The sequence below is a fragment of the Marmota monax genome, unplaced genomic scaffold, assembly GCF_021218885.2.
Source record: "Marmota monax isolate L192 unplaced genomic scaffold, Marmota_monax_Labrador192_F-V1.1 WCK01_AAM20220418_F8-fsc00288, whole genome shotgun sequence".
Lineage (NCBI taxonomy): Eukaryota > Metazoa > Chordata > Mammalia > Rodentia > Sciuridae > Marmota > Marmota monax.
In genome coordinates, this window is record NW_026693586.1 from 978,527 (window position 1) to 998,673 (window position 20,147).

The window sequence follows — 20,147 nt, forward strand, 5'->3', positions numbered from 1 at the left end:
GTGCCATAGGTTTTGGAACAGATTGTTAGGAAAACCAGAGCCTTGGTTTTCCTATCTTTAGAATGGGACCTCTGCCTCCTTGGCAGGATTGTTGCAGTTTGGACAAAATAACAGGCCTCATGTGTGCATGGCATCTGTGTGTGTTGGCTCTGTGGGAGTTGCCTGCCTCCCCTGTCTCCTCGGCATTGGTCACACTGGAAGTGGCTGTCAGCAGAGCAACTGGACTCCACTGCTCTTCCAGCAGGAACATCTTGCTGCCAGGGGTGCCAGACTCTGCCCAGCACTCAACTACTTAAAAATAGTCACTAGGCAGAAGGCTAGAGGAGGTCTCTTGCTGGGATCTGCAGGCTGCATGGGGCTTTCTTTCAGAAAGGTCCTCCAGCTTTGCGAGGATGTCCTCATCACTGGGTCTTGCCAGCCCTGTGGTGTAGTGCTGGGCTCAGGGCAGTGGTGTGGCTGGCAGCCAGCGTTTTGCCTTCCTGCCCACGGTGTTGAGAAGTCCTTAGATGTAGGGAGTGGAGAGGCTGGGGGGCAGTATCTTAATGTTTAGGAAAGTAACTTGATATAAAATTTGACTTAATATAATTTTTATAAAGCATATAAATTTCGTAAATAAAGGGATAGTTTAATTAAAAAAAAAGTTTACCAGTATATTTGAAACCATTCTTTCTCCTTCCAAGTATCATGGTTAAGTTTTCTCTTGGGAACTTTTATTCTTGACTTAGTTTAACACAACAGATCTTTATCATATATTTCATGAGACAAGCCACTGATTCTGCAACTTAGAAATGATAATATGCATTTTCCTAATCTTAAAATGACTTTAAGGCTCAAAACGAAGTGTTTAGACATACAATAATCATTTGGGTTAGATAATGTTTTAGGTTTATTTCAATTGTGAGATACTTCAATTTTTTTGAAATTGGATAATTTTATAAATGTGCTTTAAAGATGCCAAGTGGAGGGCAATGATAATGGTGTCAGTTTTGGAACATTCAGTACAGAAATTGAGAACCTTGTAAAATAAATTTTACAAGGTCTTTTGTTGACGTTCGTAGAATGTCAAACAGAATCTCCTTCTTAGGAGTCAGAGATTGATATTAATTTGTCAGGCTTTAAATGCAAATCAGTTTCCCCCTCCTTTCTTTCTTTCTTTTTCTTTTTTGAGAAGGACAAGGTGGCAAAACTATATTCTTGCCCTTGTACATTTACATTGTATTATTAAAAAAAGATAGCTCTTGGGAAGTGCTATCTGCTTTTGGCAGACAGCTGGACCATGTGTTCTGGAAGGTTTGATGATCACTGGTCTGGTAGGAGAAGGAAGAGTAATGCATGGGAATGAAAAATGAGATGAGAGAGAGAACCAAGTATGTAGATAATGAGAAGTTGCATTGGAGATTGGATGTTGTGAACAAATCTTTGTTATCTTTTTCCTGTTGTAGAGATAAGAGGAAGTTCTAAATCACTTTGGAACTTGGGTTAAATATTGTTATTTAGCCGGTGAACCTGGGACCTGAGGGAAGGTGAGCGTGTCCTTTTGCTGTCCTTTCTCCTTTGCTTCACTGGATAATGTGGAATGATCATGAGGAGACTCACTGTACTTGCTTGAGACTTCAGGTGAGAGCTGGCAGTGGAAGAGCCAGCCCTCAGGTCAGGGTCTCTGCCCTATAGAGCATGTGACCTCTGAGCAGATTAACAGGCAATCAGAGGAAGGCACTTTGTGTTCTTTGCAACAGTCACAGCCACTTTGTTCCTTGCCTCAAAGGAAAGAACAGAATGCTTAATTATAATAATCCTCTAATAATTACAATATTTTGCATTCATTTTCTTTTAAAAATCTATTTGAGTAACTACTAGCCTTCAAAAGATGTTGGAAAATAGTATTTAGGCAGCAGCTGGCAGCTCCCAGTGCTGAGCCTGGGTAGTGCTTCACTCGTAGAAGATTTCATTAGTTGGACATACACTTTGATTTCCTTATTGCTGTGCAAGTCTACTCTCTGGAGCAGCTGCTTTGGAAAGGGATGTATGATAAACATTTTTATACTCGTTTTGAATATGTGGGTTTTGTTGGAGTGCCGCTTGCCATCTGGAGGAGACCGTAGTGAGCGCTTACTCCTAGAGAGGAAGTGTTGCAGTCTCCATGTGTATTCCTCATGCAGTTAAGGTCCCCTCTTCATTCTTCATTCACGGAAGGGCGTAATCAACAGCTGTAGACATTTTGCTTTGTCACAGCGTTAGTTAGCAAGCTATACGGAACATAGAATATAGAAGTCTGCTTTGAACTACCCCCAGTCAGTGGTAGTTTTTATTTTTAAAGTCAGCATTTTTTATAGTTTTTATTGAAACTTAGTATTTCTTAAACAAAGGAAATATATGGTGTAGTCAACAAGTCAAATGAAAATACTGATATGTGTAGAATAAAATGTGAAAGTGCCCTCTTACTTGCACAGAGCACCTGAGAGTGACTGACATCAGCAGTATAGGGCCAGGTTCATTCTCTCTCTCTCTCTCTCTTTTTTTGTCTTGTGTCCCATCAGCTACCTTACTTGCTGTTGATGTTGGAGTGAAATCCTTTGTTCTGGTGACTGTTGGTTGTGTACATAACATTCTCTGGAGGCAGCAGTGGTGTTAAAGAACTAGTGGAGGTAGGTTGAGTAGAAGCACATTCTGCTTTCAGGAGACGGTTGTCCAGGAAGGCTGATTGGAACAACAGCAGCCAACTTGAGGATCTCCGGTATACGGATGTGACTTGTTGAATTTATGCAACTGGGAGGGTATTATTGTCCCCACTTCACTGATTGGAAATCGAAGCACAGAAGTTAGCATCTTGCCCAACATTGTGCAGCTTAGTAAGAAATGCTAGTTGGGCTATAGAATTGTATTCATACTTTATTTGCCAACACAACTCTGTTCTCTGAAATGTACATTTTACCTTTTGGTCCCCAAATCAGGTAAATAGAAATTATTGATATGTTAATGACTTAAATAAAAGGTAAGAGACTTTATATGACTGATTAAGTACAAATGACTTGAAATGGCTCCAGTGTTGCCATACTGCTTGCAGGATTTGTCCCCCTTTGAGTTTTGCTTTGTTAAAGTAAATGTTTTCCTGTGAATCTTCTGTAGTGTTGTATTCTTGCTGTCTTTCTTGGGGGCCATCATACTTTCTGGTGTTTGTTCCTGTTAAGTGGGCAAACACATATGGAGATAACCATGGAGCAAAAGGAGAAGAAAAACTTTGGAATTTAAAATCGGTTTATGTAGAAGCTTTCTCAGTTGTTTGAAAAAGGAAAAAAATGTCGGGTGTGGAGCACATGCACCTGATTAAAGCACCAGCAAAACTCTTCATGGCAGTTTTTGTTGCACTGTATCTTCTGTGCAGATTGCTTGTGTGGTTGACCACACTGTAACAGATCCTTTATGAACCCTACCCTGTCCCCCTACCTGACCAGGTAGGTAGCGCTTATGAAAATTAGACTTCAGGAACTCAATAATAATGTGTTACAAATTATTTTCTCAAATTCTTTTTCATATTTCTTTTTTTAAATATTTATTTTTTAGTTGTAGGTGGACACAAAACCTTTATTTTTATGTGGTGCCGATGATCCAACCCAGTGCCTCACGTGTGCTAGGTGAGCGCTGTACCACTGAGCCACAACCTCAGCCCCTCTTTTTCATATTTCTAAATCAAAAATTTCTAAACATACTTGGATTCAAGAATTCAGGATTGCTAATCTACATTCTTATGTTAAGCGATAGACTAGAGTATCATTTTTATTTATAGTAGCAAAGGTTAACATACAGTGTTACTATGTAAAAGATTTACATCTAAGAATAAATTTAACCATGATTTAAATTTCAGACATTGTAAAGACTTAAAGAATACCCTTTATTCCTTTCCCTACCCTTGGGAACCACTAATTTCCAGCCTGTCTTCTGTAGAGCTGCCTGTTGTGGACATTTATATAAACAAAATATATTTCTCTTAGTTTTGTTGGCTAGGCAAGCAAAGAATGAGTTGCTGGCAGGTTTGGTGTCTGCTGAGGACCTACTTTCTAGTTCATAGACAGGTACCTTATTATTCTGTTTTCACATGGGGCAAGCTAGTTCCCTTGGGCCTCTTTTATAAGGGCACTAATCCCATTTGTGAGTGCTCTACCCACATAACCTAATCACATCCCCAAATCCCATCTTGTAATACCATCATCACCTTGAGGATTAGGTTTCAGTTTAGGAATTTGGGCTTAAAACACATTCAGATTGTAGTAAGGGACTCATGATCTTTATGAATTTATTTATTTATTATTATTATTTTTTGATTTTTTAATATTTATTTTCTAGTTTTCGGTGGACACAACATCTTTGTTTGTATGGTGCTGAGGATCGAACCCAGCGCTGCACGCATGCCAGGCGAGCACGCTACCGCTTGAGCCACATCCCCAGCCCCATGAATTTATTTTAATTTTAATTTTTTTTTGAGGTGCTAGGGATTGAACCCAGGGCCTTGTACATGTTAGGTAAGCATTGTATTGCTGAGCTATATCCCCAGTCTAGTTTTATTTTAAGACAGGGTCTTACTAAGTTGCTCAGGCTGACCTTGAACTTGTGATCCTTCTAATTCAGCCTCCGGAAGTTGCTGGGATTACAGGTATGTGCCATTGTGCACTGCTTTTGATAACATCTTTGTGGTTTTGAAGTTTTCTTCCTTGTAAAAATACATTTCTGAACTGACCCAACACAGTAATAAATCTGGCTTGATTTATATACAATTTTATAGCTAGTTATTTACTGGCAAAAGTGAAGTACCGCTAAAAATTAGTGGATAGTACCTGTTTTAATTTGTTTGCAAATATGGAAAGTTAGAGTCATTTGGCAGAACCTTGAACGGTGACAACTGCACATAACTTTTTCAGAACTATTGCCCTCATACCGTAAGGTAGTATAAGACAGTATATTCAGGAGAAGACACATTCTAGCTTTGCATGAGCTAGAAATGACCATGCTATGATTTCAATGTCCTCTCCAAAACTCAAATTGGAATTTAATTGCCACTGCAATGGTATTTTGAGGTAAGACCTTTAAGAGGTAACTAGATCATGGGGTTTTACTTCCTGAATGGATTAATGTCATTGAGAGTGGGCTCATTATAAATATGGCTTCCTGTTATTCTTGTGGTTTCTGTCTTGCATGTGTGTTTTCTTGCTTCTGCCTTCCACCATGTCGTGTTGCCGCAAGAACGCCCTTTTCATATACTGGTGCCATGCTCTTGGACTTCCATCCTTCAGAACCGTGAGCCAAATAAACTTTGATTGTTTTTAACTCTCTTAGTATCAAGTATTCTGTTATAGCAACAAAAACTGGAGGAAGAGAGACTATCTGAATAAGAGTTTGAGGGCCTTAGTTCTACATGCCTTTTGTTGTTTCTTGGCTACTTTGTCCTTGATGGATCAGACAGGATTGAGATTGGCTGCTAATTTTCAGGAGTATAACCTAAGAGTTAGTGTATTCTGTTTATTCTGAAATCTGAGTTGGCAAAAAACCAAAAATACTTGAAAGTAAACTATGATTTCTACTGATTGAAGCTCAGGATGCTGTTGCTCAAGAGTGCATTGCTGCCTTTCCAGCAACCTCATTGCCCCCAGTTTGTTTGTCTCTGTGTAAACCTGTAAACCAGAAACATAACTTTGGTTAAAATTCTTATAGAACCTTGGAAGTTAGTGGACCTGTACTCTTGCTTAAAGTAGTTATAGGCAAGGGAAAGGTTGGATTACTCAGTATTGACATGTGTCTCCAGAGGATTTTCTTGGATTCAAGAAGTATCTGAACCTTGTTGGTACCTCCTGTTCTTTAGTGCACTCTTGCATACATTATCTGCCTTGAGCTTCCTATTAGGGAGGTGAAGTGGGAAGGTAGGTGGTTTCTCCTATTAGTAAACAAAGCTTCAGTGCCTTGTTACTTAAGCAAGTGGTGGTGTTGGTCTAGGGAACAGGGCGCAGGTGTCCAAGGCTGGTGTTTCACGTCTTGACAAGTGAATACTGAGGAACGGTTATGTGTTTATTTACAGAAGAACAGTGTAGTGAGAAATTTGTGGATGGAAAGAGAAAAGTGGGATTCTAAGAACCAAGGCACCTCATCGTATGACATCGATGTTTGTGTGTGTGTGTTTAGGTATGTAAGTGTATGTTCCTGTGTATTTACTATATTTTGGCCATATGCCTTTTAAAACAGTTACTTAAAACAAGAACCTCTTAAATGGTCATTTCATTTTTTCCCTTTTTCCCTTCATATCTTTCATTTTCCCCACAGGAATCCATCAAGGAGAAGACTGAGAATAGTGTGAATGTAGAGGCAGTTACATGGAGGGGAAAGGGCTAACGACAGCATGGAGTGAGTGCTGGGAAAGAGCCTGGACCCCAGGGGTGGAGAAAAAGAGAAGGTCTAGCAAGTACCCAGAGTAATTGACCTCATTCCTAGCATGGCTGCTGTGACACTCAGTTGCAGAGTTTGATACTGCAAAGGATCAGAGAGCTGAGGGCTCTGCTTGAGGCACTTTCAAACCTCACTGCTGCACCAGAATTGAAGCTGACGCCTGTGGGATGATTTGACTTTCTGCTCCTGAATAGACAGACCCAGTAGGGAAGCAGATAGGAAGGAAACAGTGCTGACCTGGCCTTGTTTGTCCTTCTTTACTGCAGACAGGGGGACTGTAGCCATGACATCAACTTATTTTCACATTGTTATTCTGAATCCCATGCGTGTAATTTACCAAGATAGTGGGGCTGAGAATTGGTTGTCGTTTGATGTCTGTGTTTTTTTTTTTTTTGGTACCAGGGATTCAACCCAGGGGTGCTTCACTACTAAGGCACACTCAGTCCTGTTTATTTTCTGTTTTGATACAGGGTCTTGTTAAGTTGTTTACAACTTCACTAAGTCAGTGTGATCTTCCTGCCTCCCAAGCTTCTGAGATAATAGGTGTGTGCCACCATGTCTGGCTTGATGTCTCTTTATGTACATTTTTGTCTTGCCTGCACTTTCAGCAAATGCTGGGGCAAGGGCTACAGAGATTTAGAACAAATTCCAGTTTAGCTGCCTCTAAGTGAAATATAAAAAAACAAACAAACAAAACCCCTGAACTACCCAATAATAGAAAAATCAGGATTTTCCCCCTTCCATAGTTGATCGTGACATTCATTGTACTTTAGATTGTGATATTGGTGAACCTAAGTCACCATTTGGGAAAGTAAGGCCGCTCTGTGGGTACACTCTTAAGGTGCCTCTTCTCTTTTCATTAATGTCATACAACCTACACAGGTGAAGCAACTTTTCCTCCTTCCTAAACCATCTGATCTTCCTTTTCATCCAGTGCAGGAAGCATACCCTTAAGTTTCTGGAGTGTGTTGTTTCTGCTTGAATGTATAAACCATTTTGAAGACAGCTCCTTACATTGGTATTAATTCCTATCTTAAATCTTCTTTTCCTAGCTTTATCTGGAGCAACCAGAATCTAATCCTTTTGCAGTTGTCCAGCCCTCAAATATTTGAGGACAGTTAGGATGATTTCTTCTAAGCCATATTTTCTCAGTCTACACACATTTCAGGCTTCCCCATGTTATTCTCTCCTATGTTTCATGTACTCTGCATGAATATGAATGTGGACATTAGTGAACGTCCAAATTAAATAGAATATCCTGTTAAAATATCATCTGTGGGGCTGAGGTTGTAGCTCAGTGGTAGAGCGCTTGCCTAGCATGTGTGAGGCACTGGGTTCGATCCTCTCCACCACATTCAAATAAATACAGGCACATGTCCATCTGCAACTAAAGAAAAAAATTTTTTTTAAAATATCATGTGTGATGTTTTTAGCAGGAAAACCAGAGAAACCCTATTCATCTAGCTTAAACAATAAGGTATTTACTTTTTTTTACTTTAGATATACATGTTTTTTCAAATTTGAACATTCCTGAAATTGAGACATGTGGTATGTTTAAGTGAATGGCACATCACTTAGATTGGTAGCATCTCTCTCCTTGATGATTCATAGAATAATGATGCATCTTACGTTGATGAATCTTATATTTGATGAAGTGTGGTATTATCTCAAGTCTCAGGAAACTCTTGGGTGGTGGAGGTCCATGATTACTTATTTTACTAGCTTGGTTAGGTGAGGACCCAGCATGGCAGATGTGCATTTGCCTTGTCCTTGTGGGGATATGAGATGGTTGCTGCAGTTCTTAGCATCAAATCAGCAGTCTTCATCATTGGAAGGCCAGGATTAAGATTCCCTCTTTGTATTCACATGTAAGAGTAAACAGAATGTCCAAAGGTTGCACCTCCCTGCTTAGTGACTTCTAAATCAGTTGTTGATAAGCTGTGGAGTCGTCATTGCTAGTTCAGTTGTTTTCTTTCTTTTTTTAAAAATGTTTATTTTTTAGTTTTTTAAAAAATATTTATTTTAAAAAAATGTTTATTTTAGTTTTAGGTGGACACAATATCTTAATTTTATTTTTTCTGTGGTGCTGAGGATCAAACCCAGTGCCTCACGCATGCCAGGTGAGCACTCTACCACTTGAGCCACATCCCGAGCCCCAGTTCAGTGGTTTTCTAACTTGTGTGTACCAGACTGACCTGGAGAAGTTGTTAAAGCTTGGGCTTTACCCCGTGTTTATGCACTGGGGGTTGAGGGTGTGCATTTTGCATAAGTTCTTGGAGGATGCTAACGTGCTGGCTTCAAGGTATGGAGATGGGCCCTGGGTCCCTTAGAGCACATGGTCAACTGATAGGCAAGCAAAATTAGGGTGTGGTGGGCCGTTGTCTATTTTATTGCAGTCTCTAGATCAGTGTTCCTCCTAGGTGTTTTACACATTGAAGTGTGGTTATTATCCATGGGTTGTATAGGATGTGTTATTAACAGTAAACTAAGTTTTGAGAATGACTTACTTAAATCATATGTAGTAGATGAAGTAGATTGAAGATAATGTTTACTATTCCAATGACATGCTTTCTTGAGGGGGAGAAAAAAACCGTGGTTAGTCTCTGAGGGCCCAGAGAATTGAGTACATGTGTGGTTTTACATAGTGCACATTAATAATAACTGGCATGTATTAACTCATTTAAATGTCAGATCCACTAGTCTGGTACTGTTAATATCCATACTTCATGAAGAGGGAAACCAAGGCCCAAAGAAGCTAACTAATTTGCTTGGCACTATGCAGCTAATAAGTTGTGTATGTGGGTTTCACAGTTGTGTAGTTTGGCCTCATGACCCATACTTTTTTAAATCAAGTGCCCTGCTAGAAGGGGGGGGGAAGCCTAAAAAGGTTTGCTTTATTCTTTTGGCTGGTGTGTTGTAGGGTGGGATTAGTGTTCTGGAACGTATATCCTCCCTCCCTAATTCATCCATATCTATGTTTGTGCAGTTGGTATATATGAACCTAAGTGTAGAACTTACTGTTAGCTGTGTCTGTGTTGGGTTTTTGTCATCTCTGCATTTTTATAAGCTTGTTTTCCCTGTCTTTGTACACATGCCAGGGACAAATAAAATTGTATAAATAGAATTCAGCACAGAGATCTATGCTTAAACATTAATTATTTTTGTTGTTGAAGTTTATGGTGTGGAGGTGAATTTTCTTCAGGAGAGGTTGTGTTGGTCAGGGTCTTAATGGAAGTAGCAAGTTAAATATAGAAGTTTTTGGTTGCTCCAAAATTTGGGGGACATCAAAAGCAACTTAAGGTCAGGCTTTTAGACATGGCACCCTACTAGATTGTAAAGTTGGGCTGCCCATTTCTTGCATTTCTCTGCTTCATACTTCTAGCAGTAGCTGTCCCGAGTGCCTTGCTATGTTCTTTTACTCAGAGTCTTGTGGTGCTGATCCTGTCTGCACATTTGGTCCTCCTATTTCCTTGGCTAATGCTTCTCATCTTACAGGCCTCATTCTAAACTTTACTTTTACAGTTTTACCAGTTTCTCCATGGTGACGTTAGAGGCTCTTGCTCTCTGCCTCCATTGCACCCTGTTCTGTCATGGTACCAGCAGTTGGTCAACGTGTGTTGTCTGTTCTTCCCTCTTCTGTTTCCTGGTGCTTTGCGCATATGAGCTTGGGTGGTTTAGATTTGAAAAGTCAAAAATTTCCTATTGAAGTCTTTGTTATCATGAAATAAATGCTAATCATTAACTTCTGAGTTTAATTATAATTTTTGTTACATAATGGAGTTTTGCTTTGGTTTGAGTATAATACCCTTTATAACATATTCATGTGACTTAGTACTACTGGTCTGTTTGCTAATAATTCTTTGAAGTTTGGAAACTGCAAATCTAAGAGTTTTTGTAACTAAATAAAGAGAGACTCTTAAATCTTTTATTTTTGAACAATTTTAGGTCTACAGAAAATTCATAAAGAGGGCACAGAGTTTCTGTGTACATTTTGCCCATTTTCCTCTTAACATCTTATGTTATCGTGATGTTTGTTCAGTCTAAGAAACCAGCATTGCTGCATTACCATTAGTCTCAAGACTTTGTCTCTTCTTGCTCCCAAATTAAGTATTTTGATTTACTACCGTGCAGTCACTTTGTAGTATATTGATGACAGTTTAATAGACACTTAATGGGTGTCTACTGTGTGCCCTATAGTGTGTTTGATTGTAGGGCAGTGATTTGTAACTTGTTCTGGGCCATTTCCTTCTTTGGGGAACTAACTGCTGTAGACTTTTTTTCCTCCAGCAGTATTGAGACATACACAATTTTGCACCCAGTTTCAGGGGCTTTCAGATCTTTTACATTTTTATAACTTAAATTAAAACAGTGTCTGTCCTCCATAAATTCAGCTCAAAGAGACAGGCAGGTAAGGAAATAGAATGTGATGGGTCGGATCCCCTCAGGGAACTGAGTAAAGTTCCAGGGGAGCCCAATGAAGAGAATAGTTAATTTTATTTCAGCTGTGAGGATAGGGACAGCAGCAGAGGGGAGATGTCACTGGAGTTTGGCCTTGAATGAAAGGTTATTAAATCAACAGAAGATTGGAGAACATTCTAAGTAGAGGGAACAAAACTAACAAAAACCTATGCAGAAATACACAGCGTAGTTTGTAATTGGTGGAGATTCTGAGCTCCTCACAGTAAAAAGTGAGGTGGGGGATGGGTTAGATAGAAAATTGGAGAGGAGGAAGAATGCTTAGAATGGAGGACTTGGACAAGTTTGTCATTTCATAAATTCTTAGATGTTTAAATAAATGACTTTAATAATTTTGTACATAAATCATTTCCATCTTTAGTTTTATGGTTTGATAAATTCCTATTTGCATGAGTTGAGTAGGTGGTAAAGAAATGTAGTCTTCCATTGTGAAGAAGTTTGAGTATGAAGAGGTTTGGGGAGTAAGGGAGCTGGAAGCCATGGAGATGCTGAACTGTTGGAAGAGACTTGGGTGTCTCTTAATGAAAATAAGGCTGCCATGGAGAAGGAAAGCTGGGTGATTAGGGGAAGGTAGAAGGGTTGATCTACCAGAGCAGGTAGGTCTTCCTCTGTGCATCAAGAGAGAGTGAGGAAGGAATGCAGTTTGCACCTGATTGTTGGTGTGTGTGGTTTGTGATGATCCCTCATACTTACATAAACCCTGGAGGTTACCATATAGGAAGTTCTGCTGTGGCAGAAACTCCCTTTTCACTATACTCACTTAATTCTTTCTATTGATATATATTAGGCACTTTGCTAAGTTCTGGTGGTAGAAGTAGTAGAAAGTCCATGATCTTGATGAAGGTAGTGAAGGATATAGAACAAATAAACAAAAGGATGAAAGATGTTTGTAATGAAAAACCCTGCAGTTCTTTCCCATGCTTTGAGCAGCAGGCCTTGGCCAGAGCAGTCACCTCCATCTGCATGCTTCCCTCAGAATGCTGGGGACTTGGTGCTGCGCTCTGTGCAGGCCATCTTATCCTAAATAGTTTTCTTATTTAGAAATCAACTCAACTTTCTGTACTTCGTGCCCCCTCACTTGACAGTTTTCTTAATTTTAACTGTGTCCTTTTAAAAGGACTAATTTTTACATTGACCTCTTTTCTTTCAACTTAGACCATAGTGTTTACCACTAATTGTAACCTGATAGGTACTATTTATAAAGGAATTGAACCTCTATGAGGAAAGTTTTTCCTACTTTAAAATTTAGCACATTCAAACATAGGTTTGACCCCTTGCTTAACAAAAGAAAGCTTTTGGTCTTGGTTGTAAAGCCCTTTGGGCATGATATTAATTGACTTTGAAAATTAATTTGAAATGAAACTTCATTGGGCAGCCATTATTTCTGCACTTATATTCTTTCTTTGCTAAATCCTTAGTGAAGACATATTCTCTTACTCAAAATACTTTAACAAAACAACAAAAACCCCTATAAACTAAAGTTGTATTGTTGAAAAACTGTCTAGTATTCGAATTATAAACAAACAACTCTCACTTTAAAGAAATATTTCCTTTTGTGGTTTTTTTTTTGTAAAGCGGTATTAACAGAATTACATAATTGGTAGTAATAATAGACTTTGAAACCTTCAGAATGAGTACATGTTATTTTTCTTGATTCATTCATTCAACACATCTTTGCAGAGCACTGTAATACAGCAGTAAGAAGCACAGCTGAACTGTTGAGAGACTGAAAAGTGCAGTGGCACAAGCCTGTAATCCCAGTGGCTTGGGAGGCTGAGGCAGGAAGATCACGAGTTCAAAGCTAGCATCAGCAAAAGTGAGGCGCTAAGCAACTCAGACCCTGTCTCTAAGTAAAATGCAAAATAGGGCTGAGGATGTGGCTCAGTGGTTGAGTGCCCCAGAGTTCAATCCCCAGTACCAAAAAACAAAACAAACAAACAAACAAAAAACACAGAGAGAAAGACACTCTCCTGTTCAAGTATCTAGCCTAGTGGAGAAGGTGCTAGGCAAGAGTGGTCAGTGCTGAAAGGTTGGTGTCAGAAGTGAAGGGGTGTGGGGGTGTCCTCCTTTGTGGGAACCATCAGCAAGAAACTCTCTGGTAAGGTGAGGTCTGTAGTCTGAGGGAAGAGTACAATCTGGATAACAGAGAGGCCGAGGGGAGGCAGGGCAGGGAGTGTCAGGGGTTTGACAGAAGCCCTTCTTGATAAAAGATCAGAATTGCATTTTGAGTAAGATCACTCTGACTGTAGTGGTGTGGGGTGGAAAATAGGTAAGTGGGCCCCCAGTTTGAGCAACAGCAGGACGGTTGGTGAGTTTCTGCAGTAGTCCCTGCAGGTGATGAGGATATATGCTTAGTGAGGATGCTGTTAAAGTCCATCCCGAGAGACGGCTGCAGTGGCCCAGGGGAAACCGTGTCTATATTCAGTAGTCTATGCTCTTTTAAAGAGGCGTAGAACTTTATTTGTGTGCATCTAGTTCTTGACTCCCATTTAGGATATTCCATTAAGGTTCCTTATCTTAAAGATAACGCACAACTATCATGAAAGCTTCACTAAATTATTTTCTCTTGGGAGGGTGTCCTTTATTTTATAAAATTAGATTTTTAAGTATTCAGATTATAAAGTCTTTGGTCATACTGAATCAAGAACAGATTTTTCCTTTTGGTTTTAAACATATCAGATTATCACTTGAATACACAACTGTTAATTAACTAGTAAGGCAGAGAATTCAATCTGCCCAAATGTTAAATAGTGCCATTTAAAAATTGGAAACCTGAAGCAAGACAGTAAGGCTATGGTGACTGTAACCAAGCCAAGTGGAATCTTTTTGAGTAATAAAATAAGCTGTAAAATGAGCACAGTTCCAGGGAGTAAATAGTGTCAAGACTGGTCAAAGCAGGTGCTAGTGGCTGGGGCTTCAGGATGAAATGTTGGTCCTAGCCATGAGATTGCTGCTTGTATTCAACCCTGATGCAGCTCAGCTAAAAACAAGATGGGATTGCTAGAAAACCTTTTGTATTCCTTGGTGGTTCTTTCCTTTCCAGGAGCAGCAGAAACTTGATATAAGAGATTTAGAAGAGTATGATAGAATTTAGAATTCAAATAGTTCTTTAGACTGCTGAGAAGATTTGGAGAGAAGGGTGGGGACTGCAAATGGAAAGCAAGGACAGGGAGGGTACTTTTGTCTTCTTTTAAGGAATGGGAGGGCAGACCTGATGTAAGGCAGAGACACTGCCGACAGAAAGGCAGAGAGATTACATGTGCTCTGGAAAACTTGTTAATTAATTTGAAAGAAAAATAGAAACACACTTGTCGATATCTTCCCAGAGTTAGCCAAGCTGTGATTTTTGAGGGTGTGGTCCCCAAGATTCCCCTCACTTCCACAGCAACTGCAGTTTGCCAGGTGGTGGGGGTTGTGGGGAAGATCATGTCTCTAAATCTTCTTTGGGTCTGATAATTTGCTGAAAGGACTCAGAACTTACTGAAAGTTGTTATACTCATGGTTATGGTTTATTAAAAGAAATTTTGTTGCTGAGGATGTAGCTTGGTGGTAGAGTGCTTGTCTAGCAAGACTGAGGCCCTAGATTCCATCTCTTATATCATAAAAAGTGGAAAGATTTGATACAGATTAGTCAGCCACAGGAAGATTCATGGGGCAGAGACTAGGGAAGTTCCAATGTGAATCATCTTTTCCGTTCCATGGAGTGAAGCCATGTTGCCCTCCTGATATTGATATGTGACCCTACACAAGGAATATTGCCAACCAGGAAAGCTCTCCTGGGTTTCAGCATCCAGTTTTCATTGGGGCTTTGTTACATAGTCTTGACTGATTGCCCACAGAGTTTAACTCAGTCTCCAGTTATACTGATGACCGTGACCCTAGGCCACCACCCCAATCATGGGATGGTCTTATGGCATGGCCACCCTCCACCTTAAGATTGATGTGACCATCCCTCCCCAGAGATTTAGTGTGGCCAGCCTCCATTCTAAACAAGTATACTTTTATTAGATGCAGCACAGATTATCTCCCAGAAGTGAAGGGCAAAGGCCAGCTTCTTTACTGGAAGAACGGCTTTGAATTTCATGTTGGGACTAATCTTGAAACTCAGGGATAAAGCAGGAGACCAGTTGGGAAGACTGTTTTGTAGCAGTCCTGAGGGAATGTTGGCCTCACCCCTGTGGTATAGTTGAAGGAGTGATAAGAAGTGCAATTTGAAGGAAAGGGGAGCAGGGTTTGTTGATGGATTGGTATACGTGTGAGAGAAGGAGGAAGAGTCCAAGACACTTCTTGAGGCTTTGGCTTGATCACCTGGAAGGATGGAGATCCCATACTGAAATATTAGAAATCCAGTCGTCCATAGTAAGAATTAGATGGTACTGCCTCTACTACCTGTGGAGGAGAAACCATAAAAACCAGTCCTGTGCTGTGATCAGATATTGCTTCTCATTAAAAGGAAGTTCTTCCTTGTGTTTTAGGTACTTGAAAAAAATTTATTATACTTTATAGCTTCCATGTCAGGGCTCCAAGTGAACAAAATACTAAATATTAAGGATTCCTCTCTGGACTGGTCACATATTTCAGCACTTCTTGCTATTATATGTGCTGCATTCGTGTGTTATTTCATTTCTTCATTTCTAATGGGGGCCTTTGTTTCTTTGAGATCTTTATTGACCCAGAAAATTGATTTATTTGGGTTGGTTGAGAATAGTTATCTAAAGGACTGTAAACCTTGCGCTAAGTTGTTCATGGAGCTGTTCTCTATTGTACTTTGGTTATTTTTATACTGACTCAGTTTCTTATTGATCAAACGGAATTTAGTTATAATTCTCTGGATAAATAGAATAATCTAACTGTATTCTGGTTGTCTTTAAAAAATTAGTAATTAAAATCTTTCAAATAGCAAAATTTTGTTAATATTACTCTGTTGGTTCTATTATCATTGTCAGAAGAATACCAATCCATTGCATATCCATCCACATCAGTGCATGGCTTGTCATCTGTGAGAGATCTGTCAGCCTGAATTCAGTTATTTTCAAGCCCCAGTGACCCAGTAATATTTTTGCTTAGTTATAGGCAGTAAAAATGGTTTATTTAGAAAAGTTGTTGGGAATTTTGACTGAATGACTATGTGTGTTTGTAAAGGGGTTTGAAAGGAGTAACTTTCTGTTCAAAAGCTAGTTGAAGGGCAAATTGTCATTTTTGGCTTTGTGTTACTAACTTAATTCTGTTCTTTTGCTAAACAAAAGCAAACAGATTGGTGAGATAAAGCAGTTGGATGTTGTTGAAGGTAAAAGGGGAATGAGTATCTTTGTTCAGAATATATATTACGAAAAAAGTCTAGTAGAATTTCTTTAGTTGCAGGAAATTTCATCCTGGTAGGGACACAGTATTCTTTTTTTTAGGTGTAGATGGACACAATACCTTCTTTCTTATTTTTATGTGGTGCTGAGGATCAAACTCAGTGCATCACACGTTAGGCAAACACTCTGCCACTGAGCCCTAACCCCAGCCCCATGGACACAGTATTCTTTTTTAAAAAAAAAAAAACAAAACTCTTTTTTTTTGGGGGGTGTCACTATTTATTTATGTATGTATGTATGTATGTATGTATGTATGTATGTATGTATTTATATGTGGTGCTGAGGATTGACCCCAGAGCCTCACGCATGTGAAGCAAGCGCTCTACCACTGAGCTACAGCCTCAAGTGTGGGGTGCATTTGCTTCTCCCTTGCTCTCTCGCCTCTGTCCTTCCCAGGATTTATAATGTGATCTAGATTCAAGTCTTAAAAAAAAAAAAACCACTAAACATAATATTAGCTTTAAAAATGTGTTCAACTTTGAATGATGTAGATTAGAGCAGTGATTCGCCCAGATGTCATCTGGGATAAGCCTCTAAGGGCTTGTCCACGATATTTGAGGGAGGTCCCCCCACAGTTCATTTTTGCATAGGTCGTATCACTGGTGTGTTCCAATACTTTATCCTAATGGCCGGAAAACATTTCTGAAGATCTTATGTGAATTCTAGCTAGGTGTGGTGGTGCATGCCTGTAATACCAGCAGTTTGGGAGGCAGGAGGATTGCAAGTTCAAGGCTAGCTGGGCAACTTAGCGAGACCCTGTCTCAAAATAAAAAAATAAAAAGGACTGGGGCTGTAGCTCAGTGGTAGAGTACCCTTGGGTTTAATCCCCAGTACCAAACAAACAAAGGTCTTATATGAATTCAGTATACTTAAGCAAACATTATATATGCCCAATGTAAATTGAGAAAAGAGACTTCTCTGTTTTTATAGTAATTTGTTAATAAGTTTGATTACCATTTTCTCCCCTTTTTCCAATGATCTTGATTCAAGTCACATCCAACCTTCAGTTTAGTATCTCCTTTTGAACAGAGCATATTCATTCCTTCTCATAAAAGGATCCTGTTTGCTTCTTTATAGCCCACATTGCAATATTAATACAGACTTATCAATCATAATTTCCTTGGCTGATAGGAAACACTAGGAACTTTTAAAGACTGACTTGGCATTTTTAAAGTTGAGGAAAACGTGAAAAAATGTAAGTGGATGTGTTGAGAAAGCTTGAGGAAAAAACAGAAATAAATACTTATTGGCTGAGAGATTATCAAAAGGATCTTTTAAATTTTTTTGCTTTAATTAGTTATACATGACAGTAAAATGTACTTTGGTAGATTATATATAATGGAGTATATAATTTCTCATTCTTCTGGTTGTACATGATGGAGAATCACAGCAAATGGATCTTAGGGCTTAATTTTGTGACAGGAAAACCTAGGTTGTCTTATCTGACTTCACTTTCACACACTGCTCTCTTGTTTATTCTAACAGTGCTTCCTAGTTTGCATGAGCTTTTTAGGGAAATGTCACATTGTATTTACCTGGGTAGAATTATTTTAGATTCTTCTCACTGAGCATGCACCAAGGTTAAAATCTCCCATTCTCAACTGATGAAATAGTAAAAACTACAGTTGTCTGGGGTTGTGGCTCAGTGGTAGAGCGCTTGCCTAGCATGTGTGAGGCACTGGGTGTGATCCTCAGCACCACATATAAATAAATGAATAAAATAAAGGTCCATCAACATCTGAAAAAAAAAACTATAGTAAGTTATATTCAAGTTCATTGCTCTTATACAGTTATTTTCAGTCTTTTAGCTACTTTTCCAAAATAAATGTGTAAATATTTTGAAATGTAATGACTTTTTTTTATATACATCTGCCTGTCAAAATGTGGCAGTGTTGTGATTATATTTTTATTAGTATTCATCAACTTGGGTTAAAGTTTAGTAAACATTTAAAGTTGGGAAAGAATGGGCTTGGGTGTAACTTAGTGGTGGAGTTCTTGCCTAGTATGTGTAAGGCTTCCATCCCCAGCCCTGAAAAGAAAAAAAGGAGGGGAGGGAGAAAAATTAGGCAGTTACAAGGTTGCTTACTTTTACCGGTAGAGATTTTAGCTTTTGAGTACTGTGGAACAAAATTATTATTTTCCAAATATCCAATGAATGTTTATATCATTAGAGGGAAAAAAGAGCAACTGGAAGAATATCCTGAAGAGGTTGGTGGCAGGGGCATATTTTATGGGATGCTCACAGAAGAGTCATATAGAAAGCAGTCGAGCTTGAGTTCCAGGAGGAATTCTAACATTGTGTTATAAGTTAAGGAAAGCTAACATAGCACTTTGTCCATTGAGTACAGTGAAAAGTTGAAAAATATATGTATCTATTATGATTGAAGGAGGAAGAAAGAAGAAAAGGGAAGGGAACAAAAAGAAGATTTCAAGGTTGGAAGGAATTTTAAGAGATCATTCTGCCTGGCTCCTTTTTTTCAGAGTCACTGTAAGTCAAAACCCCAGGTGGAGTGGGCTCTTGTGTAATCACATTTACTTTCTCCTTGTTTTCTACAGATGGTTTATACACATTAAAAAAAAAAATTTAAAAAACATGGACATTCTTAAAATATTTTCATCTCATTCATTTTAAAAATTTGTTCTAATTAGTTATACATGACAGTAGAATGCATTTTGGCCCATCACACATAAATGGAGTTTAACTTCTCATTCTTCTGGTTGTCATCTCGTTGATTTTTTTTTTCACCTTACAAAAATTTTGATACAGTATGATTTCAAATATAGATGAATTCTTAACATGAAGCAAAAATTCCCCATAATTTTACCACACAGAAGTAACCACTGCTAAAAGTTTATTGATTCTTCCCTTATATTTTTTGTAGGTATCTTTATAGAAATGGGATTCTGCAATATATATATTACTTTGAAATTTGATTTCTGACTCAACATCTTGCATGTCTTTGTTTCCTCAAATACTTGTGCTAGTACTTAGTAGAATAGTTCTGGACTCAGATATGAGATAAGAAATAATCTAAAATAGGTGCAAATCTGTTTCCTTCAAGGAAACATGGTCTTTTAATCTGATATCTAAAATGTGTATACTAATTTGTAGTACTTGATTGAATTTGAATGCCTTTTCTTTTTATGGCCACTTATTTTGATTTTTTTTGTAAATGTTTTATTCATGTCTTTTGCCCATATTCCGTATCACAGAAGAAAACTTTTAGTTCATATGGTATGTTTTTTTTTTTTTTTTCTCCCTAACTTTGTCTTATGACCTTTTGAGTGGCTGGGTATTGGTTGATGTATCTTTAGCCCTTAAATGAAATTTAAGTTATTGTTGTTTACTTTTATTATTTTCTGGGTTTGGTGTCATGTTTCAAAGGTTTCCTTCACAGGTTGACAAAAGAAATTTCACCTGTGTTCTTTCTTCTGATACTTTGCTTCATTTTCTATATTCATTTCTTTGGCCCATATCTGGACTTCGTTTTCGTTTTTTAAGAAGTAAAATGTAGAAATTCACTTACTGGGCTACAGAAATAGCTTAGCACTGTTCATTACCATGATTCGAATGCCTGTGCTATGGTTTAGATATAGGTGTCCCCTAGGTGCTCGTGTGTGAGACAAGGCAGAGGTGAATCGATTGGATTATGAAAGTTTTAACCTAATCAGTGCATTAATCCCCTGGTAGGGATTAACTGGGTGGTAACTGTAGGCAGGTAAGGTGTGAGTGTAGGAAGAATGGGCCATTGTGGGTGTATCTTTGGGGTATGTATTTTGTTCCTGGTAAGTGGAGTCTCTCTCTGCCTCCTGATTGTCATATCTTGAGTGCTTTTCTTATGCACACCCTCCCACCATGATGTTCTGCCTTACCCCAGGTCC

General features: G+C 38.7%; 1 protein-coding gene across 1 annotated transcript in view; it reads left to right on the plus strand.

The window, feature by feature from the left end:
- Window positions 1-20,147, plus strand: part of Xkr6 (XK related 6) — a 234,203-nt gene that overhangs the window by 20,710 nt on the left and 193,346 nt on the right. The window lies entirely within an intron of this gene.